At 41.2% G+C, this 21,884-nt stretch overlaps 1 pseudogene; it reads right to left on the bottom strand.

The window, feature by feature from the left end:
* Positions 1 to 4,982: 4,982 nt before the first annotated feature.
* Positions 4,983 to 5,473, bottom strand: LOC127686872 (transmembrane protein 60-like; annotated as a pseudogene).
* Between the last annotated feature and the right edge of the window lie 16,411 nt (positions 5,474 to 21,884).

Below are 21,884 nucleotides of genomic sequence, written 5' to 3'. Positions count from 1 at the left end.
TGTTCTGGCTACCTCAGAGGAAGGCCAACCAGATACATACCTGATCCATTAGACCACTGTACTTAGTATCACTCAGCCCATATGCCATCTGTACACAGATGTGTACACTCATGCACTTGTCTAACATACTAGGTTCTCACAGATGCACCTTGCATAAACACCAACTCCCTGTTAGGTGTCAGATTATCCCTAACCACCACTTCAATGTTCATATTTGTGTCATCAAAGCCAAATACAACACTCAACTTCTGAGGGCAGCTGAACTCTTTTTCCCTACACACACAGTCTTTGAGGATCAATCTGCCTCTGAAGGCCCGACCTTCTAATCTACACAGCTGACACTTCCTATAGATTGTGGCCTGGCCTGCTTCCTGATGTGAAACTTCAGTGACATCGAGGCATCTATCTCTAGGCACAAGCTGTGGCCCTCTGGGCTAGGTGACTGAAAGACATGCAGAGGGTCAGGCAGATTGCTGAGCCACTGCCTATAGGAGTACATGCCTTTACTCTTGATCAGGTGGAGCCAGAACTGAGAGGTAGGGCAGGCAGGGAGGACTCCTGGATAAACTAGGTCGCACCATTAGGTTCAATGTGTTTATTGAACCCAGGCACTAAGCCAGAACAGTTAGGGAAGAGGGCTGTTGGCCTAGAGAGGGCAAGAAGCAGAAAGCTGGTCCTTTCTCCTGTATGCCCTGATGTCCCACCTTGCCACAAAAGAAATTACCCATGGCATCCCCTTGTTGAAAAAAAAACCCTGACTGCTTCTGTCTGTGTAGAGCAGGAGCTGGATGGTACGTGGGGATGAGCTCTGGACCACCATCACCATCTTCATCACCATCTTCCTACTCATGGCGTGCTACAGGGTTTCTGTCACACACACAAGGTAGGCACTGTCCTCTCACTGTCCCTGTGATGTGCTACATTACTCTTATGATGACCTCAAACTGTCACCATGCTGTCCCTACAGTCCTTACATACCTTTCTTATGTCTCCTACACTATCTCAATGGCTTCCTCAAACTGGCCATGTTATTCCCTCTGTATCACTCTATCCTCACTCTGCCCCAGTGAATTTTCTCTCTTACCTGGTCTCTCATGCTGCCACCATGTGATGACTCTGCTTGACCATGCTGTCTCCATCTTCTCTCAGTGTTCTCTCAATTCTCACAAGTTTTCATTCACCTTTTTCACTCCATCTTCACACTTTCCCTACTACATCCTCACTCACATTTCACTGTTGCCAAAATAAATGAATGCTGTCCCCACACTGGTCTCTACCACATCCTCACCCTCTGTGTTGTGTCATAAAGACTACCTCATCTATTCTACTTGGTCAACCGTGTTCATTGCTGCTCTATTTACAACATCTAGGAAAACAGCCTAGATGTCTGTCAACAGATGAGTGGTTAAAGAAAATACGGTACGTCTACACAATGGAGTATTATTTAGCTGTTAAAAATGAAATCATGAAACTTTCAGGTAAATGAAGGGAACTAGAGAAAAAAATCATCCTCATTGAGGTAACTGAGACTGTAAAAGACACATAAGGTGTGTACTTGCTTATACATGGATGTTAGCCGTTAAGTCTCCATAAGCAGTCTACAATTCATATAACTACAAAGGTAAGGGACTAGGAAAGAGGGAAGGTTCTTCCTAGGAAGGGGAAATAGAATGTATGGTTATGGATGGAAGGGGATTGGAACAGGAGAATCAAATAGGAAAGAGAAGGAAAAAAGGCATAAGGGAGGGAATATAGGCTATAACTAAGGGCCATTTGAGGGGTTATATGGAATTCTAATACAATTGAAACATTTTAAGTATGAGATCTCCAGCCAGAGAAGCAGGTAGGCTAACTGTAGATAGTTGCCTTATTATAGGGAAGCCACCAGAGATGACCACACAGACACAGTTTAGAGCTTATTGAAAGTCTTTATTCCAGACTGGTGGGACTACACTCAGAGTAGCACTGAGAATCGAGAACAAGAGGCTTTTATTTATTTATTTTCATTGTCTCTCCTTTTATTGAAAATAGATTCTTTTCTCCTATACTATATCCCGATTACATCTCTATCTTATCTCTACTTCTCTCCCTCCCTTCCCATCTATATTCGCTCTCATTCTGTCTCTCATTAGAAAAGAGCAGACTTCTAAGAGATAATGACAAAATGCAACAAATAAAAGATGCTAAGCTAGAACAAAAACCATCACATCAAAACTGGACAAGGCGACCCAACAGGATGAAAAGAGACAAAGAGAAGACACAAGATTCAGAGATTCATTTACACACTCCCATAAATTACTGAACTGAAAGCTGCAATATATATGCAGTGGTCCTAGGAAGAAAGGATCCCTGAATCAGTCAACAGAGTCTGAGACAGCCCCTGCCTCCACTGTTAGGAGTCTATGGGGGCCACATCTACCATCTTGGCAACAGCCTGGATTGTTTGGGGACTCCGAGGGAGATCCCTTTGGCCAACAACTCAGTTAGGTGTAACCTAGTCCTGATAATGGAAGCTTCATTTGGTGAGATAACTAGGTTGGGGGTCTCATTCCCCATTATCTGGCAATTTCATTTAGATTGTCATTAATGTATATATCTTAGGAAGCTTCTAATGTATTAGGTTTCCATACTACCCCTCAAGTGACCATTAATTTAACTGTCTCTCCTTTTTTTTTAAAATTTTTTTTATTTTTTATTTTTTTATTGATATATTTTTTATTTACATTTCAAATGATTTCCCCTTTTCTGGGTCCCCACTCCCTGCAAGTCCCATAAACCCTCTTCCGTCCCCCTGTTCTTCCATCCACCCCTTCCTACTTCCCTGTTCTGGAATTCCCCTATACTCTTGCACTGAGTCTTTCCAGAACCAGGGGCCACTCCTCCATTCTTTTTGGACATCATTTAATTTGTGGATTATGTCCTGGGAATTCAAAGTTTCTAGGCTAATATCCACTTATCAGTGAGTGCATACCATGATTGATCTTTTGAGACTGGGTTACCTCACTTAGTATGATGTTCTTCAGCTCCATCCATTTGTCTAAGAATTTCATGGATTCATTGTTTCTAATGGCTGAATAGTACTCCTTATATTCCCTCACTTGACCCTTCTTCCTACCCCATCCCCACTTGATCCTCCTGTTCAAGCTCCCTCCATCCACCAATATCTGTTCTACTTCTCTTTTGTAGGGAGATGTATCTGTCCCCTCTGCACCCAGTCCTTTAGTCTATACCTGATCTCTACAGATTATGTATCGGTTATTGTGGACTTAACAACTATATGTAAACAAATACATACCATACTTCTGGGTCTATATTATTCCATTCAGGATGACTTTTTTCTAATTCTATCTACTTATCTGAAAATTTCACGATTACATTTTTAATTGCTGAATAAAACTTCATGTTATAAATGTGCCACATTTTTTTTATCCATTCTTTTGGGATATATAGTTTTTTGTCCCAATTTCTGGATATTATGAATAGAAGAACAATGATCATAGTTGAGCAAGAGTCTCTGTGGTAGACCGAAGCATCCTTTGGGTATGTGCCCATGAGTAGTTGGATTTTGAGGTAGCTTGATTCTCACTGTTCTGAGGAACTGTCATACTGGTTTTCATAGATGCTGTATAAATTTGCATTGCCACCAGCAATGAATGAGTATTCCTCTTACTCCACAGCCTCACTAATATGAGCTGTCATTTGGTTTGGTATTTTTGTTATATTAGATATTATGACAAGTGTAAAAATGAAACCTCAGAGTACTTTTGATTTGCATTTTCTTGATCACTAAAAATGTTGGGTATTTCTTTAAATGTTTCTCTCCCCTTTGAGTTCCTTCTTTTGAGAATACTGTTTAAATAAGTGCTTTAAATTGGATTACTTTTTTTCTTGATTCCATTTTTTCAGTTCTTTATATATTTTGGGTATTAGTCCTCTAAAGAATTGGTAAAACTCTTTTCCCATTCTGTCAGCTTTTGCTTTGTCTGAATGATGGTGTACTTTGCCATACAGAGGCTTCTCAGTTTCATGAGGCCCTATTTATTAATTGTTTACTTGAGTGCTCGTGCTAATGGTGTTCTGCTCAAAATGAATTCAGTGCTGTTCCTCACTTTCTCTTCTGTTCAGTTCAGTGTATCTGGTTTTATGTTGAGGACTTTGATCCATTTACAGTTGAGTTTTGTTGTGGGGAGATAAGTATGGTTCTATTTGGATTCTTTTACATGCAGCCATCCAGTTTGACCAGCACCATTTGTTGAAGATGCTGTCTTTTTTCCAGCGTGTATTTCTGGCCTATTTATCAAAAATCAGGTGTCCATAAGTGTGTGGATTTATGTCTGGGTCTTCAGTTTGATCCCATGGATCAGTGCCTATTCTTTTTTATTTTTATTTTTTCATTTATTATTATTTTTTAAAAATCATTTTATTTACATTCCAAATGTTGCCTCCCTTCCCAGTCTCCCTCCCCCACAAAAGTTTTTCACCCCAGCCCCCTCCCCTTTGCCTCTGAGGGAGTGCTCTCCCACACCCATGCACTCACCCACCCACCCACCTCCACCCCACCCTGCCCTGCATCCCTCTTCCCTGGGGCATCTAGTCTCTACAGGATAAGGCATATCCTTTTCCACCGAGGCCAGACAAGGCAGTCCTCTAGTACATATGTGCTGAGGGCTATGGACCAGCCCATGTGTCTTAGGGTTTTTACCGCTCTGCACTGTATCTATTCGTAAGGCCAGTCGTATGTTGTTTTCATTACTTTAGCTCTGTAGAGCAATTTGAGGTTGGAAATTATTGTACCTCAAGTGGTTCTTTTATTTTTTTATTTTTTATTTTTTTTGAGGTCAGAAACAAGCCTTATTTACACAGGGATATTAAAGATATCAACTCAGATACTGAATAATTTAGCTTAGGGTTGGCTACAAGTTTGTGCTGAACCAATCCTGTTTCATAGTAGTTCAAGACTACACTTGGTATTTTCCCTCGGTTCTGTTATTCTTGAAACTTGCAAACATTCGGAATGCTGTATAGCTTGTTGAACAACAACAGAAATGAGACAATGTACTCGGAGGTCAGTCTTTCACAAAAAAGACATTATACCCAAGTTCTGTTAGAGCTCCAGCCAATAAGGCCCGTAAAGGAATGCAGGCATAGGAAAGATTCATGGTAGCAAACTGTTCCAGTTTAGCACACAGTGCGAGGCAGAAGGCTAACTTAAGTAACATTGCAATGAGGCACCAGACTTTTTTTTTTTTTAAATATTGTTTGGTCTATGTTGGGGGTCAAAGCCAGACTTACACTATCCAGCCATTTTCACAATCAGCATGACGAGAAGGATAGTGTCAAATATCCAGACTGGAATAAATATGAGGAACCAATTCCACGGTGCTTTCTCACTCAGTTTCAACACAAACATGATGAGGAAGAGTAAAGTGAAAAGCCAGGAGAGGAGCACTCTCTGAGCCACGGACATTCTCATTTAAACAGTTTAAAGAGGCTGTTTCGGGGATGAAATAAGGGAGACACACCCTGGTAGCTCGGCTGGCGCTGGTGGGAGAGCCGAGAGGGCAGCGAAGGTCGGGAGATCCACTTTGGATCTTAGTCCTCTTCCACACTTTCCCCCCATTAAATTCTTAGGCCCTCATATAATTAAGGAAAAGACATAGTTTCGCCTGGTTCTTTAATTTTTTTTCTTTTTTCATGTTTTTGAAATTTATTATTTTGCTTATTCACATTACATCCTACTCACTGCCCCATCCCAGCTACCCCCTCCCACAATTCTTCCCCTTTCCACTTCTCCTCTGAGTGGGTGGGGCCTCCCCTGGGTACTCCCCTACCCTGGTACATCATGTCTCTGTGAGGCTAGGTACATCTTCTCTCACTGAGGCTTGACAAGGCAGCCCAGCTAGAAGAACATATCTCACATACAAGCCACAGCTTTTGGGATAGCCTCTGCTCTAGTTGTTCAGGATGAACATGAAGACCAAACTACACTTCTGCTACATATGTGCAGGGAAGCCTAGGCCCAGCCCATGTATGTTCTTTGAGAATTCTCTGTTTAGTTCTGTGCCCCATTCTTAAAACTTGGGTTATTTGGGCTGTTGGTGTTTAACTTTGTGAGTTCTTTATAAACTTTGGATAATAGCCCTCGTTAGATGTAGGGTTTGTGAAGATCCTTTCCCAGTCTGTAGGTGGCCATTTTTCCTATTACACTGTGTCCCTTGCCTTACAGAAGCTTTGCAGTTTCATGAGGTCCCATTTATCAATTGTTGATCTTATAGCCTGAGCCATTGGTGTACTGTTCGGGAAGTTGTCTCCTGCACCAACGTGTTCAAGGGTATTTCCTACTTTCTTTTCTATGAGATTTAGTGTATCCAGTTTCATGTTGAGGTTCTTGGTCCACTTGGACTTGAGCTTTGTATAAGGTGATAAATATGGAACTATTTTCATTCTTCTACTTAGACATCCAGTTATACCAGCACCATTTATAGAAGATGTTTTCTTTTTTCCACTGTATGGTTTTGGATTTTTTTTTTTATCAAAAAACAGTGACCATAGGTGTGTGGGTTTACTTCTTGGTCTTCGATTTGATTCCAATGATCAATATGTCTGTTTCTGTACCAAAATCATACAGTTTTTAAAAATCACTATTGCTATGTAGTAAAGCTTGAGGTCAGGGATGGTGTGTTCTCATAAGTTCTTTTATTGTCCAGGATTGTTTTGGTTATTCTGGGTTTTTTGTTTTTCCATATGAAGTTGAGAATTGCTCTTTCAAGGTCTATAAAAAATTGTGTTGGAGTTTTGGTGGAAATTGCATTGAATATGCAGACTGCTTTTGGTAAGATGGCCATTTTCACCATGTTAATCCTGCCTATCCATAAGCATGGTGGCTCTTTCCATCTTTTAATATCTTCTAAAATTTCTTTCTTCAGGGACTTGAAGATCTTGTCACGCAGGTCTTGTCACTTGCATGATTATAGTTACACAAACATATTTTATATTATTTATGGCTATTGTAAAGGATGTTGTTTCCCAAATTTCTTTCTTGACCAGTTTATCATTTTTATAAAGGAGGACTACTGATTTCCTTGAGTTAATTTTGTATCCATCCATTTGCTGAAGGTTTATAATCTGTAGGAATTTTCTGGTAGAATTTTGGGGTCACCTATATGTACTATCATATCATCTGCAAATAGTATACTTTGACTTCTTTTCCAATTTATAACCCCTTGATCTCCTTTAGTTGTCTCATTGCTCTGGCTAGAACTTCAAGTACTATATTGAATAGATAGGGAGAGAATGAGCAGACTTGTCTTCTCTGTGAGTTTAGTGGAATTGCTTTAAGTTTCTCTCCATTTAGCTCGATGATGAGTATTTGCTTGCTGTATATTGCTTTGATTATGATTAGGTATATGCCCTGTATTCCTGATTTCTCTAATACTTTTATCATGAAGAGGAATTGGATTTTATCAAAGGCTTTTTAATCATCTAATGAGATAATCATGTGAATTTTTTCTTTCAGTTTGTTTATATGGTGTATTATGTTGATGGATTCTTGTATATTGAACCATCCCTGAATCCATGGGATAATGCCTACTTGATCTTAATGGATGCTGTCTTTGATGTGTTTCTGGATTCAGTTCACAAGTATTTTATCGAGTATTTTTGCATCAATGTTCATAAGAGGAATTAGTCTGAAGTTCTCTTTCTTTGTTGAGTCTTTGTGTGGTTTAGGTATTAGTGTGACAGTGGACTCAGAATGAGTTTGGCAGTGTTTCTAGTCTGTGGAAAGTTTGAGGAGTATTGAAATTAGCTCTTCTTTGAAAGTCTAGAATTCTTCACTAAAACCATCTGTCCCTGGTTTTTTTGGGGGGGGGGAGGAGGGAAGATTTTCATGGCTGCTGCTATTTTTTTAGAGGTTATAGGGCTATTTAAATACCTGATCTTGATTCAACTTTGGTAAGTGGTATCTGTGTAGAAAATCTTTCATTTTGTTAGGATTTTCCAGTTTTACGGAGTTCAGACTTTTGAAGTAAGACCTATTGTCTGTCATGCTTTCCTTTTTATTCTTAATTTTGTTTATTTGGGAACTGTCTGTCTCCTGGTTAGTTTGGCTAAGGGTTTGTCCATCTTGTTGATTTTTCTCAAAGAATCAGCTCTTTGTTTTGTTGATTTATTGTATTGTTTTCTCTATAACAGATTGATTTCAGACCTGATTTTTTTATTCGATATATTCTTTATTTATATTTCAAATGATTTCCCCTTTCCTTGACCCCCCCCCCGCAAGTCCCATAAGCCCTCTTCCCTCCCTCTGTTCCCCCATCCACCCCTTCCCACTTCCCTGTTCTGGTATTCCCCTACACTGCTGCACTGAGCCTTTCCAGAATCAGGGGCCTCTCCTTCCTTCTTCTTGGACATCATTTGATGGGTGGATTGTGTCTTGGGTATTCCAAGCTTCTAGGCTAATATCCGCTTTTCAGTGAGTGCATACCATGAGTGTTCTTTTGAGACTGGGTTACCTCACTTAGGATGATGTCCATCCATTTGTCTAAGAATTTCATGAATTCATTGTTTCTAATGGCTGAACAGTACTCCATTGTGTATATATACCACATTTTTTGTATCCATTCTTCCATTGAGGGGCATCTGGGTTCTTCTGGCTATTATAAATAGGACAGCCATGATTTTTATTATTTCTTGCCTTCTACTCCTCTTTGCTGTGCTTGCTTTTTTTTCTAGAGCTTTCAGGTATACTTTTAAATTGCTGGTATGAATAAGAACTTTTTAATTTCTTTATGGAGGCACTTAGTGCTATGAAATTTCCTCTTAGCACTGCTTTCATTATGTATCATAAATTTGGGTATGTTATGACTTCATTTTCATTAAATTCTAGAAAATCCTTAAATTCTTTATTTCCTGACACAGAGATCATTAAAGAGAGTTGCTCAATTTCCATGAGTGTGTATGCTTTTTGGTATTTCTGTTGTTGTTGAAATCAAGCTTTAATCCATGGAGATCTGATAAGATACAAGGTGTTGATTTTCTTGTGTCTGTGACCAACTATAAGGTCAACTTTGGAGGATGCCTGAGGTAATGAGAAAAAGGTATATTCTTTTTGAGTTTTGGTGAAATATTCTATTGATGTCTGTTATGTTCATTTGATTCATAATATCCATTAGTTTCATTATTTCTCTGTTTACTTTATGTTTGGATGCCCTGTAGGTTGGTGAGAGTGGGGTGTTGAAGTCTCCCACTATTAATGAATGGGGTTTGATGTGTGATTCAAGCTTTAGCAATGTTTCTCTTTTAAAAATGTGGGTGCCCTTGTGCTTGCAATATATATGTCCAGGGTTGAGATATCATTTTGTTAAATTTTTCCTTTAATGAGTATGGAGCATCCTTCCCAGTCTCTTTTGATTAACTTTGGTTGAAAGTCTATTTTATTAGATAATAGAATGACTACTTCAGCTTGCTTCTTGGGTCCATTTGCTTGGAAAACTTCTTTCAGCCCTTTACTCTGAGGTAATGTCTATCTTTATTGCTAAGGTTTGTTTTTTGCATGTAGCAGAATGATCCTGTTTTTGCATCTATTCTGTTAGCCTGAGTCTTTTTATTAGGGAATTAAGCCCATTGATGTTGAGAGATTTTAATACCAGTGATTGTTATTTCCTGGTATTTTGATGATGTTAGTTTGTGTGTGTGTGTGTGTGTGTGTGTGCTTGTTTTTACTGATATGGAATTATTTATTTCTTGCATTTTCTTGGATGTATTTTCCTTCTAGTATTTTCTGTAGGGCTGTGTTTGTGGATAGATATTGTCTGTATTTGGTTTTGTCTTGAAATATCTTATTTTGTCCATCTTTGTGATTGAGAGTTTTGCTGGGTATAATAATTTTGCTTCCCCCCCTCCCTTTTTTTAAGAGGCTGCAAGATATCTGTCCAGGTCCTTCTAGCTTTTAGAGTCTCTGTTGAGAAGTCAGATGTAATTCTGATAGGTCTGCCTTTGTATGTTGCCTGGCCTTCCTCTCTTGCTATTTTCAATATTCTGTGTCTGTTCTGTAGATTTTGTGTTTTGATTGTCATATGGCAGATTTTTCTTTTCTGGTTCAGCCTATTGGTGTTCTATGAGCTTCATGTATGTTTATAGGCATTTCTTTCTTTAGGTTGGGTATATTTTCTTCTAAGAGTTTGTTGAGAATTTTTTTTCTGGTCCTTGGAGCTAGGACCTTCACCTTCTTGTATTCCTATTATTTTTAGGTTAGGACTTTTCATGGTATCCCAAATTTCCTAAATGTTTGTGTCAGGAATTTTTTAGACTTAACATTATCTTTGACTTATATATCAATTTCTTCTATTGTATTTTTTTTATACCTGAGATTCTCTCTTCCATCTCCTGTGTTCTGTGATGATGCTTTCATCTGTTATTCCTGTTCTCTTCCCTAGGTTTTCCATCTCCAGGATCCCCTCACGTTTTCATGTTTTCTCTATTGCTTTTATTTCTACTTTCAGGTCTTGCATAGTTTTATTTATTTTTTTCACCCGTTTAATTGTATTTTCCTGTATATCTTTAAGGGATTTGTTTTCTCTCTCTTTTTGTATTTTAAGTCAGCTTGTAATAGTGCACATGATCATAAACACAGATGTTTTTCTTGGGAAAATGGTTTTGTAGGCTACTGAAAGAAACTCGGCCTGTTTTTATACTCTCAGGAGGACAATTGATATACGCAATCAAAATTACTTGTTTCTAAAGCTGGACTCTGGAGTTACATAGAATGGTATGGATTCTTCCATTGATATGAAGGTGATACTTTTTCTTTTTATGAGACATTTTTTTATTGAATATTTTATTTATTTACGTTTCAAATGTTATCTCCTTTCCTGATTTTCCCCCCAGAAACCCTCTATACCATCCCCCCTCTTTCTGCTTCTATGAATATATGCCCCACCCACCCACCCACCCACCCACCCACTCCTGCCCCCTACCCTGGGAAATTAAGCCTACACAGGACCAAGGTTCTCTTCTCCCATTGATGCTAGAAAAGGCCATCCTCTGCTTCATATATGGCTGGAGCCATGGGTCCCTCCATGTGTCGTATATTTCATTAAGGGATTTATTCATTTCCTTTTTTAATGACTCTATCATCTTTATAAGATTGGGTTTAAGGTCATTTTCTTGTGCTTCATAGAGAGGGTGGTTCTCATTAAACCTGTTGAAGGCCTTAAGAGAAAATGGAGGGAGAACCCCAAAGAGGAGCTCCACCTTCAGATGGACCATTACTGTGGAACTGCAGCTTTAGCTCTTCTGCCCTGCAAATTGTAGAGCATTCTCTCCTTACTTTCTTTGAAATCCCTGTTTTTGAGTCAGAAGAGCCTGTGAATGAATAATGAAGAGGCAGCAGTGCTGATTCCCTGATGTGAACAGGGTTGTTGTAAACACAGATACCACACTGTGTCCCATGATAAGAGTAAGTATTATGTGTATCTTACAGAGAAAACAAAATGAAGAGTGTAACAGTGCATCTTAAGTGGGATGGGATGGCACAGTTAGTTAAATAACTGTTTACTTTCCTCACTAAGACCAGAAAAAGTCCCTTTCTAATGACACTGCTGGCTCTGGAAAATATGTGTGATCATTCTCCACCCTAGCCTGACTCAATCAAGAAAAACAAGTGGTGTGTGGTCTTATGGCAGGAATGTTTTTTGAAGTCCCAGACTTTGGCTGCTGAGCACCCCCTGTCTTCGTTTCCACCTTATCTACCTATACCACATTTTGTATCTGTGGAAGGATCTGCACCTGCATACATTTGCATTCATATTCATATTCAAATACCTATCTGCCTACCCATGACCTATGTGGTCTATAGTCTTGCCCGCACCCTGCATCTCTATCCACAACTGCTTTAGTGAGAAGCCATGCTGTGAACTGTTTCTCAGGAAAGCCCTTTGGAATAGGCTCTATTCCTTAATTTGAATACCAGACTTTCTCTTTTTTGAGCTTCCATGTACTTTAGAGATGTCTCATGCTGAGATCCCCGGCCTGAAGCCCCTGCCTGATGGATCCCCCAAGCAAGCCTAGAAGCCATGAGGGCCACCTTTTGGCCCTCACCTCTACCTGAAAACTCAGAGAACTTCTGCCATCAGGGACTACAAGGTGAGATCTTTTGTCCCAATTCTCTGCCTGCCAGCCCCTCTGGGCAAATCCAACAGTTGTCAGGTCTGCTCCGTCACCACAATTCCCTACCTTGTGGACCCTATGGGAAAACCCAGCAGCAGTAAGTTCTGCCTTGTCCTCTCTGCATTTATTTCCAGGCCACAACTCTGCCTGTACCCCTGGAGGCCAGCTGCCCTCAGGGACTATCAGACCTGTGAACACTAAGGACAACCAGATGAATACAATCTGGTTACAATGCTAGCATATAAACACAATCGACAAAAGCCACAAGAACCCAGCTATCCTACTATAGAAAGCCCTGGACAACCTACCACATCAGAAGCACAAGAAAATGGCCTTAAATCTAATCACACAGTATGAAAGGACAAAACCTAAAAGTAATAAGAATAGAAGAAGGAGAAGATTCCCAACTCAAAGGACCAGAAATTATCTTCAACAAAATTATAGAAGAAAATTTCCCCAACTTACAGAAAGAGATGCATATAAATGTACAAGAAGCTTAGAGAATACCAAACAGATGGGAGTAGAAAAGAAAATCCTTCTACCACATAATTATAAAAACACTAAACCCACAAAACAAAGAAAAATATTGAAAGCTTTAAGGGAAAAAGGCTAAGTAACATATAAAGGCAAACCTGTAGAATTATATGCAACTTCTCAACAGAGACTCTAAAAGCTAGAAAGGCCTGAGCATATCTTTTGCAGACCTTAAGAGACAACAGATGTCAGCTTTGACTACTATAGCCAGAAAAACTTTCAATTATCATAGATGGGAAAAGCAAGATATTCCGTGATCAAACTAAATTTAAACAATATCTTTCTAGTAAGCCAGCCTTACAGGGATACTAAAAGAAAAACTCCAACACACAGAGACTAACTATACCCAAGAAAACACAAGAAATAAATTTCACACAATTAAATCTAATAGAAGAGAAACACACACACACACACACACACACACACACACACACCACATGCAGACACACACACATGCATACTACTACCACCATCATCAATATAACAGGATCTAACAATCATTGCTCATTAATATCCCTCAATATCAATTATGTAATTCCCTAATAAAAATATATAGGCTAATAGAGTAGATGCTTAAGTAGGATCCGTTCAGATGCATACAAGAAACACACCTCAGCAACAAAGATAAACATTACCTCAGAGAAAAGGGTTCAAAAAAGATTTCTTTTTTTAAATTTACATTTCAAATGATTTCCCTTTTCTAGCCCCCAACTCCCCGAAAGTCCCATAAGCCCCCTTCCCTCCCCCTGTTATCCCACCCACCCCTTCCCACTTCCCTGTTCTGGTTTTGCCCTATACTGCTTCACTGAGTCTTTCCAGAACAAGGGGCCACTCCTCTGTTCTTCTTGTACCTCATTTGATGTGTGGATTATGTTTTGGGTATTCCAGTTTTCTAGGTTAGTATCCACTTATTAGTGAGTGCATACCATGATTGATCTTTTGAGACTGGGTTTCCACAAAATAGAAACAGAAGGAACACTACCCAATTCCTTCTACAAAGCCAAAATTACACTGATACCAAAACCACACAAAGATCCAACAAAGAAAGAGAACTTCAAACCAATTTCCCTTATGAACATCGATGCAAAAATACTCAATAAAATTCTTGCCAACTGAATCCAAGGACACATCACAACGATCATCCACCATGATCAAGTAGGCTTTATCCCAGGGATGCAGGGTTGGTTCAATATACGGAAATCCATCAATGCAATCCACTACATAAACAAACTCAAAGAAAAAACTACATGGTCATTTCATTGGATGCTGAAAAAGCATTTGACACAATTCAGCATCCTTTCATGCTTAAAGTCTTGGAAAGAACAGGAATTCAAGGCCCATACTAAACATAGTAAAAGCAATATACAGCAAACCGGTAGCCAGCATCAAACTAAATGGAGAGAACCTTGAAGCAATCCCACTAAAATCAGGGACTAGCCAGGGCTGCCCCCTTTCTCCTTATCTTTTCAATATTGTACTTGAGGTACTAGCTCGGGCAATTAGACAACATAATTGGAGAGGAGGTCAAAGGGATACAAATTGGAAAGGAAGAAGTCAAACTATCATTATTTGCGGATGATATGATAGTCTACCTAAGTGACCCAAAAAACTCCACCTGAGAACTCCTTCAGCAAAGTGGCAGGTTATAAAATCAACTCAAGCAAATCAGTAGCCTTCCTATACTCAAAGGATAAGCAGGCTGAGAAAGAAATTAGGGAAATGACACCCTTCACAATAGCCACAAACAGTATAAAGTACCTTGGGGTGACTCTTACCAAACATGTGAAAGATTTGTATGACAAGAACTTCAAGACTCTGAAGAAGGAAATGGAAAAAGACCTCAAAAAATGGAAAAAATCTCCCATGCTCATGGGTCGGCAGGATTAATATAGTTAAAATGGCCATTTTGCCAAAAGCAATATACAGATTCAATGCAATACCCATCAAAATCCCAACTCAATTCTTCACAGAGTTAGAAAGAGCAATTCTCAAATTCATCTGGAATAACAAAAAACCCAGGATAGCTAAAACTATTCTCAACAACAAAAAAATTCTGGTGGAATCAGTATCCCTGACCTCAAGCAATACTACAGAGCAATAGTGTTAAAAACTGCATGGTATTGGTACAGTGACAGGCAGGAGGATCAATGGAACAGGATTGAAGATCCAGAAATGAACGCACACTCCTATGGCCACTTGATCCTCAACAAAGGGGCTGAAAACATCCAATGGAAAAAAGATAGCCTTTTCAACAAATGGTGCTGGTTCAACTGGAGGTCAGCATGCAGAAGAATGCGAATTGATTCATTTTTGTCTCTTTGTACTAAGTTCAACTCCAAATGGATCAAAGACCTCCACATAAAGCCAGACACTCTGAAGCTAATAGAAAAGAAACTGGGGAAGACAGTTGAGGACATCGGTACAGGGGGAAAGTTTCTGAACAGATCACCAATAGCGTATGCTCTAAGATCAAGAATTGACAAATGGGACCTCATAAAATTACAAAGGTTCTGTAAGGCAAAGGACATCATCAAAAAGATAAATCAGCAACCAACAAATTGGGAAAAGATCTTCACCAACCCTATATCAGATAGAGAGCTAATATCTAATATATATAAAGAACTCAAGAAGTTAGACTCCAGAAAACCAAATAACTCTATTAAAAAATGGGGTACAGAGTTAAACAAAGAATTCTCACCTGAAGAACTTTGGATGGCGGAGAAGCATCTTAAAAAATGCTCAACTTCATTAGTCATTAGGGAAATGCAAATCAAAACAACCCTGAGATTTCACCTTACACCAGTCAGAATGGCCAAGATAAAAAACTCAGGAGACAGCAGGTGTTGGCAAGGATGTGGAGAAAGAGGAACACTCCTCCACTGCTGGTGGGGTTGCAAATTGGTACAACTACTCTGGAAATCAGTCTGGCGGTTCCTTAGAAAACTGGACATGTCACTTCTGGAAGATCCTGCTATACCAGTCCTGGGCATATACCCAGAGGATGCCACAGCATGTAATAAAGATGCATACTTCACTATGTTAATATCAGCCCTATTTATAATAGCCAGAAGCTGGAAAGAACCCAGGTATCCCTAAACAGAAGAGTGGATGCAAAAAATGTGGTATAAATACACAATGGAGTACTATTCAGACATTAGAAACAATGAATTCATGAAATTCTTAGGCAAATGGATGGCGCTGGAGAACATCATACTAAGAGAAAAAAGATTTCTAAGCAAATGAATTCAAGAGTGCAAACTTGTATAGTCATACTCGAAATCACTTGGAAGTTTCTCAGAAAATTGGGAACGGTTCTACATCAAGACCCAGCTATATCATTCCTGGGCCTTTACTCAAATGATGCTTTTCCATACCACAAGGACACTTGCTTAACTATGTTCATAGCAGCTTTATTCACAATAGCTGCAAACTGGAAACAACCCAGATGCCCCTCAACTGAAAAGTGGATAAATGAAATGTGGTTCACATTTAATTGCTACACAATGGGATACTAGTCAGCTATGAAAAACAATGACATCATGAATTTTTTAGGCAAATGGATGGGACTAGAAAATATCATCCTGAGTTAGGTAACCCAGCTCCCCAAAGGACATGCATTGTATATACTTACTTTTAACTGGATATTAACCCTAAAGTACAGGATAACCATGCTATATTCTGCATACCCAAAGATGCCAAATAACAGGGAGGGCCCAGGGAGATGCTTGAATCTTCTGCAGAAGGGGAAACAAAATATTCATTGTACAGGACAGGGGATGGACCAGGAAAAGGCAGGGGGTAGATCATGTGTAGGGAGAGTTTGGGAGAGAGAATGGAAAAAAGTTGCTTGCAGGGGGAGGGACATCTCTAGGATGTGCCAGAGATCTGGAGTTGGGGAGGCTTTAGGGAATCTATGGGAGTGAATCTAGCTGAGACTCCTAGCCAAGGGACACATGGAGCCTGTCATGGTCATCTTCTGTAAACTGGAAGGACTGCTAGTAGAGGGATAAAGACAGCACTCCACACATAAAACATTCCACCCCAAATTTGTCTTGCCTGCAAAGTGTGGAAGGACAAAGATGGAGCAGAGATTGAGGGAATGGCCAACCAATAACTGGCCCAACTTGAAATCCATCCCATGGGCTAGAACCAATCCCCGATACTGTTAATGATACTCTGTGTGTTTGCAGTCAGGAGCCTAGCATAACTGTCCTCTGAGAGGCTTCATCCAGCAGCTGACTTGAACAGGTTCAGAGACTTTCAGTCAAGCATTAGACTGAGCTTTGGGGAGTCTTGTGGAAGAATTGGGAGAAGGATTCAGGGACTGGAAGTGTATAGGAACTCCACAAGGAGACCAACAGAGTCAACTAACCTGGGCCCTTGGGGGCTTTCAGAGAGTGAACCGCCAATTAAAGAGCATACAAGGACTGGATCTAGACCCCATCCCTCACATATGTAGCTGGTGTACAACTTGTTCTTCACGCAGGCCACTGTCTCTGACTCTGTTGCTTTCCTGTGGATCCCATTCCCATACTTGGGCTGCCTTGTCTCGTCTCAGGATAGGATGCAGCTAGACCTGCAATGACTTGATGTGCCGTGGTGAGTTGATACTCAGGGTTCCTCCCCCTTCTCAGAGGAAATGGGGAGGGGTGATAGGAGGAAGGAGCTTCTGTGTGTGGGGGATTGGGAGAAGATGGGGGGCTTGTGACCAATATGTAAACTGAATAACTTTTCTCTGTGGTTCAATATGTCTGTCTTACTTTATTAAACCATGTTTTGGTATTCTCAGAAAGTACTTATTCATCCACAAACAATATACATATTCCCTAGAATTCCTTCCAGTCTTATTGATCCTCCAAGCTATAATCTGCTTTTTGTATTCATGGTTTCTTTCATCCTCCATTCTATTTGAATTGTATATATTCCAGAATAAATTCAGCCAGGGCATTTGTATGGTGGCCCCGCTGTGGGCTGCAGAGTCACATTTGGAGAATTGTAGGTCTGTTTATTCTTTTCACTCTACACTGAAGTCTAGCTTCTGCTAGTCATACTAAAGTCTCAGTCCTCAAGCTGAGAGAGGGGTCCCAGGCTGGTGGTTGGTGAAGGCTTTGTTTTCAGTGTAGGTAGGAGTGTGTCCTGTTTGTTACCACAGCTGGAAACAGATGCTTCTGTTGGGTAGCCACCTGTGAGGAGGCTGTTGGTGGGAATGATCTGTGAGCTCCTGCCTGAGCCACAGGACTGATTTACAGCTTGTGGCTTTGTCTGTGGGAATGGCATCAACCCACAGGTTTACAGGAATCCAGGGGCCATGAGTGTGTCACATGACTCCACTGGGTTGATTTCGGTAGTGTAGTGCTTCGGCATAATCTGACATTCCTGAATTGAAGGGGGAGGGGAAAGGAGGCATGGGAGGCATGTCCTGGGTGCAGGTTATGAGCTCACATGTCAGGGCTGGGCATGTGCTCCATGAATTTTGGCTCTTTATGCTTGACAATGACCATAAACATCATGGTGTAGTTTTCAGTTAGGAAAGTTGCAAGGAACCAAACAACACAGACTCTTAGGAGAGGTTACAGGGTTTGGACCTTGGATTTTGGTATCCCATATTTTCCCTGACACCCAGTGGCTTATTGGTCAACTCTACTGCAAACACAAAGCCAGAAAAAAGAAACCTGGAAGCCATTACCTAGGGACAACAGGGGTGGTGACTGTTATTCTTCCAGATGGCTTTCTCTAGAAGTCTGGGATGGGTAGTTTCAGGGCAGCTGTGAAGCCAGTGCCTCTTGTGACCCACAGACTCCCTTAAGGTTGCTAACGATTCACTCACTCTCTCCTTTATCCATTGCACACAGCCCTCTGATTCTCCCGAATTTGCCCTTTGTGTCCTAGAACCAGAGTAGTAACCAAATGGACAGGTGAGAAAGAGGGTAGTGTCAGGAGTGATGCCAAGGAATAAAGAGGTCACTGACACATTGCAAAGGGATGTAGTGTGGATGCTGTTTTGAAAGTGTGGGAGCCTCAGGGAATAAGCAAGACCTGCAATTGAAAAGCTATTCAGATCTCAAGGCCAGTGGGCTTCTGGAATTTAATTTGTGGTGTGTTGCCATAACAGATTGGTACTTTGAAAGGACCACATTGACCTGTGGTGCATGCACACAACAGAAGTTTAAGGGACAATCGTTTAAAGTTTGTGGCTTCCCCAGAGGAAGATACACATTACACATACAGAGGCAGATGCTAGCAGTCAACCATTAGACTGGGCGTGGGATCCCCAATAGAGGAGTTGGAGGGCAGTCTGGAGGAGCTGAAGGGGTTTACAGTCCCATGGGAAGAACAATGATGTTGGCCACCTAGATGCCCCAGGACTCCCAGTGACTAAACCATCAATCAAGGGATATCACAACATTCTAGCCAAAAATATGGCAGAGGAATGCCTTGTCAAGCATCAGTGGGAGGAGTGGTCCTTGGTCAGGTGAAGGCTCAATAGATGCCCCAACAAAGGGAAATCCGGTGTGGGGGAGGAGGTGGGAGTTGGTCGGGTGGAGGGGCATATACTTGGAGACAGGGAGTGGGAAGAGGGGTGGGAGTTTTCTGGGGAGGGGGGAAACCGGGAAAGGTTTTAGCATTTGAAATGTTAATGAAGATTATATTAAAAAATGTTTGTGGCTTCCATGGCAGCCTATGGGGAGAGCGGACCATGCTCTGGGGAGAGTGGGGTCTTGGGGTGGTGGTCACTGGAGTCTTCCTGTGTGACTTGGCAAGTGATAGTTGCTGCTGGACCACAGAGAGAAAAAGAATCTCCTTAGAAAATTAAGCAGAGATGAGATCTGGCATGTGTATGGTGGGAATGGGAGGCTATGAGGGAGATATGGCTATGATCTCATCCTGGGGTTATTCTGGGAGCCTCGCAGATGCCCCTTCCTGGACTTAACTACATGATGAAATCTGGGGTCAGCATAGTATTCTCACAGGGAAGGTGGGATAAGAGTTCTGCTGCACTTAGGGTAGTCAGTTGGCTTCAAAGAAGTGAGGTTGTCACGATGCCCATCATGGGAGTCTGGATGCCTGGGAAGAACAAGGGCTGTATATGCTATGTGCACCCTAAGAGCCGGAACAAGCAGGAGTAGAAAAGTTGGGGTTGGGATCTGCCTTAGTTAGGGTTACCATTGCTGTGATGAAACATTATGGCCAAATGCAAGATGGAGAAGAAAGGATTTATTCGCCTTACATTTTCCAGATTGGCATCCATCTCTGAAGGAAGCCAGGACTGGAATTCAAGTAGGGCAGGAACCTGGGGGCAGCAACTGATGCAGAGACCCTGCAGAGTGCTGCTTACTGCCTTGCTCCCCATGGCTTGCTCAGCCTATTTTCTTATAGGACTCAAGACCACCACCCCAGGGATAGCACCACCCAGAGTAGGGCGGGCACACCAAAATTAATAAGTTATTAAGAAAATACTCTACAGGATTGCTTTCAGCCCGATCTTATGGAGGCATTTTCTCCATCGAGGTTCCCTCTTCTCAGACGACATTAGCTTGTGTCAAGTTTTCATACAAGGGTCCACCAGCACAGGGTCAGAGTCAATGTCCTGGGTCTCCATTAAGACTTGCCTTTGTGACTTCCACAGGAAGCTTTGTGCGTCTTGGAAGACCCGTGCCTGGCTGGTTCTGCAGTTACCTCCTTGAAGCATGGTGGGAGGCTCTGCAGTGCAGGGTGGGTGGAGTGAACATTGAAGCTGCAGCCTGCAGGGTCTAGGTGCAATGAGGGCACAGTTTGCTATAGCTTTGGGAAACTGAGGGCAAAGTAGCATCTGGGTAGACTGAGGAACCGAAGTGGGATCTGCTGTGAGGGTGAAGAGGAACAGAGAAGAGAAAGGGAAGGAGTGTTCAGAGTATGTTCAGGAACCTAGATACTTAGAAGAATGGAATAGGTCAATGGAGGGGGGGTGTTGTTCTTTATCATGGCAGTTTTAAGTGCCACTTAGCTGGGGCAGCTTCATTTTCCTCCATTTTCACTTCTGGTGCTACATTTCATGTTCTGTGGCTGATTGCTCTATCCTCACAGCCAGCAGCAGCACAGCCTCTGGCTTTGATATCACATTATATGGTATCATGTCTCCTACAGTCTGTCATGAGGACTCTTGTGAGCACACTCAGGGCCACCTCTGACCTTTATCTCAAGGTCTTTCAGTCAATATCATCTGGTTTTTGTCCACACTAGGCCCCAGGTTGATAAATTCAAGACCTAGGACAAGGATACCTCTGAGGGCCATGGTTAAGGCACACACAGGCATGCACTTTGGATGTCTTAAGTAGGAAATGCAAGGTTGGCCCCAAGGCCAGCATATAAAATATGAGACCACAGTACACTGAGCTGTGAGCTTGGAATACAGATGTTAATAGGATCCAAGTTCATCAATGGAGACAGTGAGAGGAATAGCTATGGTGAAGGGAAGGTGTTGTCTCCTAATGTATCCTCCTTCCTGCTCTCCACACAGTAGAGGATAGAGTAAGGGAGCAAGAGAATTGAGATGACACTGAGATCCTTCCCATCACCCTATGTTATCATCTGTTGATGTAAAACATGAATCTGGGTCTCGTTTTGACTCTTTATCATACCAAAGGATGTTGGCTGAGGCTTTGGTCTACTTGGGTACCTACAAAAATATACCTTGAACCAAGTGAATCATAAATAACAGAAATGTACTCCTCATCATTCTGAGTCTGAAGATCTAAGACAAAGGTTCTAGCAGTTTCCATACCCTACAGGACTCATTTCCACATCTATGGGCAGCTCTGCTTCATTGTGTCTGGGTGAAAGGTCTTTCTGACTTGCTTAATAAGCACACTAATCCCAGTTATGAGGACTCTTTGTGATCTCCTTACCTTCTGATACATTAATATAAAGATATCAGCATGAATTTAGGGGACACACCCAACCCACAGCAGGTAACAGGAGGGTGTCACTTACCACATGTTGCCTAGTACCAACTTCTCTGAGTTCCTTTCATCGACCCATCTCAGTTTATGTAGGTGTGTACTGTCAATGTTTGTGATGGAGGAAGTGGAAAGACAAGGACTCAGGGTCATGTGTAGGTAGTAAGATGAGGAGCCAGAACAAACTAGGAATTTGCAGATGTACTATTCCCCGTCTCAGTCACTGTTCCATTCTAAAGAGACACC

Source organism: Apodemus sylvaticus, chromosome 6 (assembly GCF_947179515.1).
Source record: "Apodemus sylvaticus chromosome 6, mApoSyl1.1, whole genome shotgun sequence".
Classification (NCBI taxonomy): domain Eukaryota; kingdom Metazoa; phylum Chordata; class Mammalia; order Rodentia; family Muridae; genus Apodemus; species Apodemus sylvaticus.
The sequence above is the reverse complement of the archived record's forward strand: the minus strand, read 5'-3'. Positions and strand labels throughout refer to the sequence as shown.